Below are 6,621 nucleotides of genomic sequence, written 5' to 3'. Positions count from 1 at the left end.
AATAGCTCCACACAATAGGATATAAGCTTTGCATAATGAGCTAAGCTCCGCAGAATAGGCTATAAGCTCTGCATAATGAGCTAATTTCCACACAATATGCTAATTTTCTCGCTTCCGCACAATAGCATAAGTTTCCCGCACAAAAATTATTAGTTGTTTTCTCGGTAATGATGTATTCATTTTCCAATAATAAAGGTAATGACATATTTGTTTTTCAATAATAAAATAAATAAATAGCTCCGCACAATAGGCTATAAGCTCTGCACAATGAACTAAGTTCCGCATAATAGTCTATAAGCTCTACACAACTAGCTAAATTCCACACAATAGGCTATAAGCTTTGCACAGTGAGCTGAGTTTTACACAATAGGCTAAGTTTCATGCTTTCGTACAATAGACTAAGTTCATCACACAAAATTTATTAGTAGCTTTATCAGTAATGATGTATTCATTTTCCAATAATAAAGGTAATGTCGTATTCATTTTCCAATAATAAAATAAAATAAATAGCTCCACACAATGAGATAAGTTCCACACAATAGGCTAAGTTTCTCGCACAAAAGCTATTAGTTGTTTTCTTGGTAATGACGTATTTGTTTTCCAATAATAAAATAAAATAAAAATAATTTATTTTTTTTGCATAATGTTTTCTGGATAATTACGTATTCATTTTCCAATAATAAAATAATATAAATAACTCTGCACAATTATTGCTAATATTTCAATTGCAAATAATTAGGCATATGTGCGAAAGTGCGGATGAGCTGTATTATGTAGAGGAAGCTTTCAATGTGTTTCTAGATAGCTTTCTCCACACAGCTAGTCATTTTCTCGTATATATGTTACTAAATCCTTATTCAAGAATGTTTTTTGCACTTGCATTTTCTCATTATTGTTGCCTTTGTTTTCTTGTATATACGTTATTAAATCATTATTCGAGAGTTTTTTTGCACTTTCATTTTCTTGTTATTTCCACCTATGGACAACTTCTTTCCCACAATTTGTAATCGTTTAGTCTTTTGTTCATAATTTTTATCTATTTTAGTAAAAATAAGTCAAAATTAAACTATTTATTTGTAAAGGATAATAGTTTGGAGCATATGCACTTGTCTACACATTGAGTCTTAGAAAACAAGTTCATCAGTGAAGAAAATGGAAAATGCAAGTCAAAAAATGACAAAGGTGAATCGTTAATGCAAGATTCACATTTCATTTTAATCATATCTAGAAGTATAACATATACTATAATCTATAGCATATTATGTTACATCATCTACCATTAGTCAACACACCTGGATTAGTTATGAAAATATAGTGAATACAAGATGATCACTCTATCACGGATCCTGTGCTTCAGCTATTAGGGTAATGCTTTGGTATGACATCAAATACAAACATACTAGATTAGCTTACCTTTATTGATTAGTATATGAGCTTCTTAGTGATGCATAACAAAAATGACCTTGCAACATCTTATTTCGGGTCTGCAAAGCTTTGTCCGCACAACTAGTCATTTTGTCGTTTAAGCTCTCAAGCTTCCATTGTATGCACTTCCGCATTCAACCAATTGAATTAAAACCAATATCAAAATGCATTACAGTTAAAAGGCTTCTCTACATTTTCCTCATTCTGCACAAATTTTGCACATGCATTTATTCTCTGAATAACCTTTGCACATGAATAACTATCCTTGCGCAACTCCTTCCCTAGATAATAATTCAAAACTCCATTGCGGAGAAGAAGATTTCAAGCTTTCCTTGTATTGTTGTTTTTGTCTCTGTCATTATTTAATTGATATGTTTGCATAAATCTTTTCAACTTATGTTTGCATTAAGGGTTTTTATTATCAAAAGTTTAGTATTAAAAATGAATACTTTATCCTTATATTATTGATAATATTTTAATTGTAAATAATTAGGCATATGTGCGGAAGTGTGGACGATTTGTAATGTGAAAAGGAATCTTTTAATGTATGGATCGCCTCACTTAGAACAAAAGGATTTTTATTGTTAATATTTTATTTAGTATTAAATGAGGCATATTTGTTCAATAACATTGTTTATGCTTGGATTATTATTTAATTGATTATATCTTGTAAGGAAGATCAAGGTTGCATTGCCTGAGAAAATCAGAATTGGAACAATACCCTATGGACTACCCCGCACAATGGAAACTAACAATATTAATCATTATGCAAAGACACATATCTCTAAAATCAAAATCCCTATGCAACTACTCTTCTGCACAAACTTCGTAATCCATACAGTAAAAGCTCTACACAACGAAACATGATAATATTCCCTGTTCTCCTGCACATACCCACCCTCCGTAAATATTCATACAATACAAAATTTTGAAATTTGTAAAAGTATCTCTACACAACGACTTGTGTATCTTGTCACCACCCCACCCCATCTTATTAATAATATTTTAATTTGTGTAGAAGTGTGAAGAAAGTTCATTGTGTGAAGGAAGCTTTCAATGTATGATAAATAATGTGTATATGTTTGTCTCTACAACTAATTAAGTGGGGTCCACATTTCACCTGCAATTATGTCTTAGCACGTGGGTAGACTGTACTAGAGCAAGTAGTTATTTTAGTAAATTTTTGACGTATATGAAGTTATTGCTATTATTTTAAATGTAAATATTTCAAATATCTGTTTCTTCAAGCTCTTCTGTGGGTGGATATATGCACTTTGTACTAACTTCTAATAGTATTGCTCATATTTTAGTTATAGCTATTATTATTTAAGTGATTATGTACAAAAATCACATTAATATTGAATGTGGGTGTGGTTGTGAGTGCATACTTCACCCAATTTTTTGTGTCGGACTATGCTTGTTCTGATCTACTTTCTCCACATAATGATGTCTGCAAAGCTTTGTTTGCAGACACTATATATCTATGCTTATGTTCATATCTTTGAATATGTTTCAAATAAGGTATTTTTCTGGAAGTGCATAAGAAGTTTATTATGTAGAGGAAGCTTTCAATGTGCAGAAGATGTAACATGCCTCCTTGGAAAGTTTTCATTTTTCATTCTATTTTTTTTTCTCCTTTTTTTTTTTTGATTGGGTGTATTAAATGGCTTAATCCCCTATTTTGGTAGGTCTCTTTCTATGCCTGTGGTGCTCATCTGGTACCACCATTCCTTGAGGGACTAGGTACGTTACCCATTCTAGGTCTGTGGAGACCGAGCTAATGGGTCAATTTCATGGTACTGACAGACCATGTTGATAAGAGGAGATTGTTTTGATATGAGAAGGTTCTAGTCATTATACCTGCAATTTGTTTTATAAGATCTCATCGAGACTACCCCCCAATTTGTGGTGATGGCTCTATTTGCTAAGAGCAGAATCCTTTTTGTGGCAGCCTGGCTTTAGAAGCTCGATTAGGGCGGTAGTGGAGTTAGTTTGTTTGTAAGTTTCTAACATCCACATTGTGGCTTGACTAATGATCAACCCACTTCCTTTATCGGAAGAGAGTATGCTTCAGATTTTACTTTAAATACATTACTGATATAAGCTTTGGATTGATGCAGACATCGTTAGTCAATTGCCTTACCTCGTTCTTAGGAACTGCATACACAATATTAGTGCATTAGATTTTAGACTTCATGATATTTTTGTGGTCTTTAAGCTGTTGAATGTAATAGCTGATATGTTTTCTAGGGTTTACACGCCCAATTATCTCCTTTGGGCTCTAGTGCACCCCATCCAAATTCCTTTCATCATAATAATTTGTTGGACTAGTTCTACCTTTAACCGTATCCAAAATCTAGAATTTCATACACCCAAAGGGTTGCAAACAACTCATACATATATCAGATTCATTTCAATATATAGTTACAACCTTCATAATTGGACTGGGATTGTAACAAGGTCTGAAATTCATATAACCAAACAAGAGTTGCAGGTTGATCCTGTGTATTTCATATTCATTCATAATCATTGTGTAAGCATAATGCATCTCGTGGATAGGAAAATATGAACATTTAGCTATAACTGAGGGCATAGGTAAGTAGAACTTAGCTAAATGTTAGGATCGGTGGTGCAATACATGTTACATTATTCAATTTCTACCCAAGTAAGCATCTCATAGGTCTATTCCAGACATAGTGCACAATATAGAACAAGCACACAAATGGATATTAATAAGGTTCGTAGCATGGTTGTCAAGACAACAATACATATAGAAACATATTGTTGTATCAAAACATCCTTCCTAGTACTAAGCATCCCATAGGTCTATTCCAGGCATGCAATGCACAGTACAAAGCACAAGCACATAACTAGATACTATGACGCATAGTGGCATGACAAGATTCCATAACATAAATGCCAAGAAAAGGTTCCGTGAGATACAATACATGTAGCAATATGTTGTTGTGTCAATTCACTTGCCTAGTGCTCAAAAAATGGTTGCAAAATCTATGTAACAACAATTCAACCCCCATATGCCATCATACCCAACCAGCCTTAAACACTGTGTCTTGTCCAAGGTTAAAGTAACTATAATGCCCAAGTCATGCAATGTCAACATATGGAGTATTATACTATTAGTCTGCAACAGTATTCCGTGACAAAACAACTCACTCTAAATATTATAGAGGGGAAATTTATATTAGAATTTAGACCATCGTACCAAGGATATGGCCATGCAATTCGATGCTACAGGAATTGTGCAATGTCTCTGTTATCCTTGTAAGAAGGTTAGGTATAGTTACCATCCACCCCCTACTCGGAACTAGCTTCTTTATTCAATTGTAGACCCACAATCCTTAATGATAAAATGACAATTGCACAAGGTGAGGCTTGGTGATACCAGTTGCATAATCCTTAACAACAATACTTATGCAAGGAACCTCCAGGAACAAATTTATGATAAGCCACAAACATATCATATGACAACATAACTTATACAGGGAAATACCAAGAACTGAGCTATAACAGACCACAATTGTTGGTATATATCAATTTGTGCATAAAACAAGCAATGTCACTTTAGATGGCTTGGAAGCAATAAATTGTGTTTGAAGCAACTAAGGAAGTTTCACTCTGACGTTATGATGTCTTTCCAAGTGCCAGGTACTTGGAAGCCAAGTCTTAAGGATGTCTTCCTATTATTTGTTTAAGGCATGCACGCCATCCAATTAGTGCCTAACATAGAACATTTGTAACAGACTACATCTGGTTTGGTCAAACATTACTGATTGACATGAGTGCCTATACAATAATGCAATATTGTGCCTTGGTATAGATTAGTATGTTAGGAATAACATAGGAGCATTTGGGGTAACCCAATCAATAAAAACACTCATCAATGTGTGTCTTGGACTGGGCATTGGGATTAGGTTCATGATTTTCCTCCCAACCATTGACAGGCTGCTAATGATGCAATTGCATACCCCATAGCATGTGAAATCTATCCCCATGTTTAGACCTCTAAGGATTCGAGAGGTCTAATACGACCTCCACCCTTCTGACAAAAGGTATTCCATTGCAGGCTGGTTCAGGGACTCTAAAGGCAAGCCACCTCCACCCACCAGCCAGTGAGGGGTTCCAGAGGTGAGAATCTCCACCCTCACTCAATTCAAGGGACTCCAAAAGTAATCCACCTCCACCCACCAGCCAGTGAGGGGCTCCAAAGGTGAGAACCTCCACCCTCACTCAGTTTTGGGATTCCAGAGGCTTACCTCCACCCTGTGTTTGCTACTTTAGTAGCTCCACCCAATGTAGGGAATCCAAAGTCTACTGCAGTTTGAGTACCTATCGAGGAGACTAGTCCAGGGTAGCCAAAGTTTGCAATCTCCACCCACTAGTCATTAAGGGATTTCAAAGGAAAAAGCCTCCACCCACTTTTGCAACAATGACCAACAACTACTTTCTAATGCCCTTTAAGTAATGCTCTTACATTGATGCATCTACACCTATTGTGATCGAAGACCAAATATTCCTTTAGGTTTAAGTCTCATCCCTGGTTTGAAGTCTCTTGCAACTTTCACAAATGTTTCCAGATTATTGTTAAAGTCTCAGGCATTCTATATGTTTGTAATAAGTCCAGATATTACACAAGTTCATATGTTTTTAAACCACATAAAGCATTGTATAAATTAGGGCATAAGCATTCCAGATGGTTTTAATAAATCCAGGCATTAACAAGTTCAATGTTTTAGCTCAACCAACTATCAATTCAATGAAATCCTTATCTTATTAGCAACAAGAACTGATCATTCCAAAAGAATCGTGCAAAACAACTAGCTAAGAGAAATGAGCCACACCCTTTTCACTATGATAATGGCAACATGACAACATTTCAATAAGAGGACAGAGGAATAGCATGATGGAGCTAGGCGACCATAATCTAGGAATCGAGTGCATACCATAGTTGTAGTAAGAATGGAGTGACATCTAGAGTACGAACCATGGCTGCAACTATTGGGTGGAAGGGTGAGATGAGTGCACAATTTAGTGGCCTGTGCGTTTAACCTTTTGTTGTAAACTGCACATTCAACTATATGCCTTCTGTTGTAGCGCATTCTTTCCTTTGATGCGAATCCCTCCCCTCCTTCTCCACTGCCTTCTACCTCTCTCACTGCACACGTTTGCTTTTGGCTC

Source organism: Pinus tabuliformis, chromosome X (genome assembly GCF_031772625.1).
Source record: "Pinus tabuliformis cultivar Carrire ecotype Pingquan chromosome X, CPIR1, whole genome shotgun sequence".
In the NCBI taxonomy this organism is placed as follows: domain Eukaryota; kingdom Viridiplantae; phylum Streptophyta; class Pinopsida; order Pinales; family Pinaceae; genus Pinus; species Pinus tabuliformis.
The sequence above is the reverse complement of the archived record's forward strand: the minus strand, read 5'-3'. Positions refer to the sequence as shown.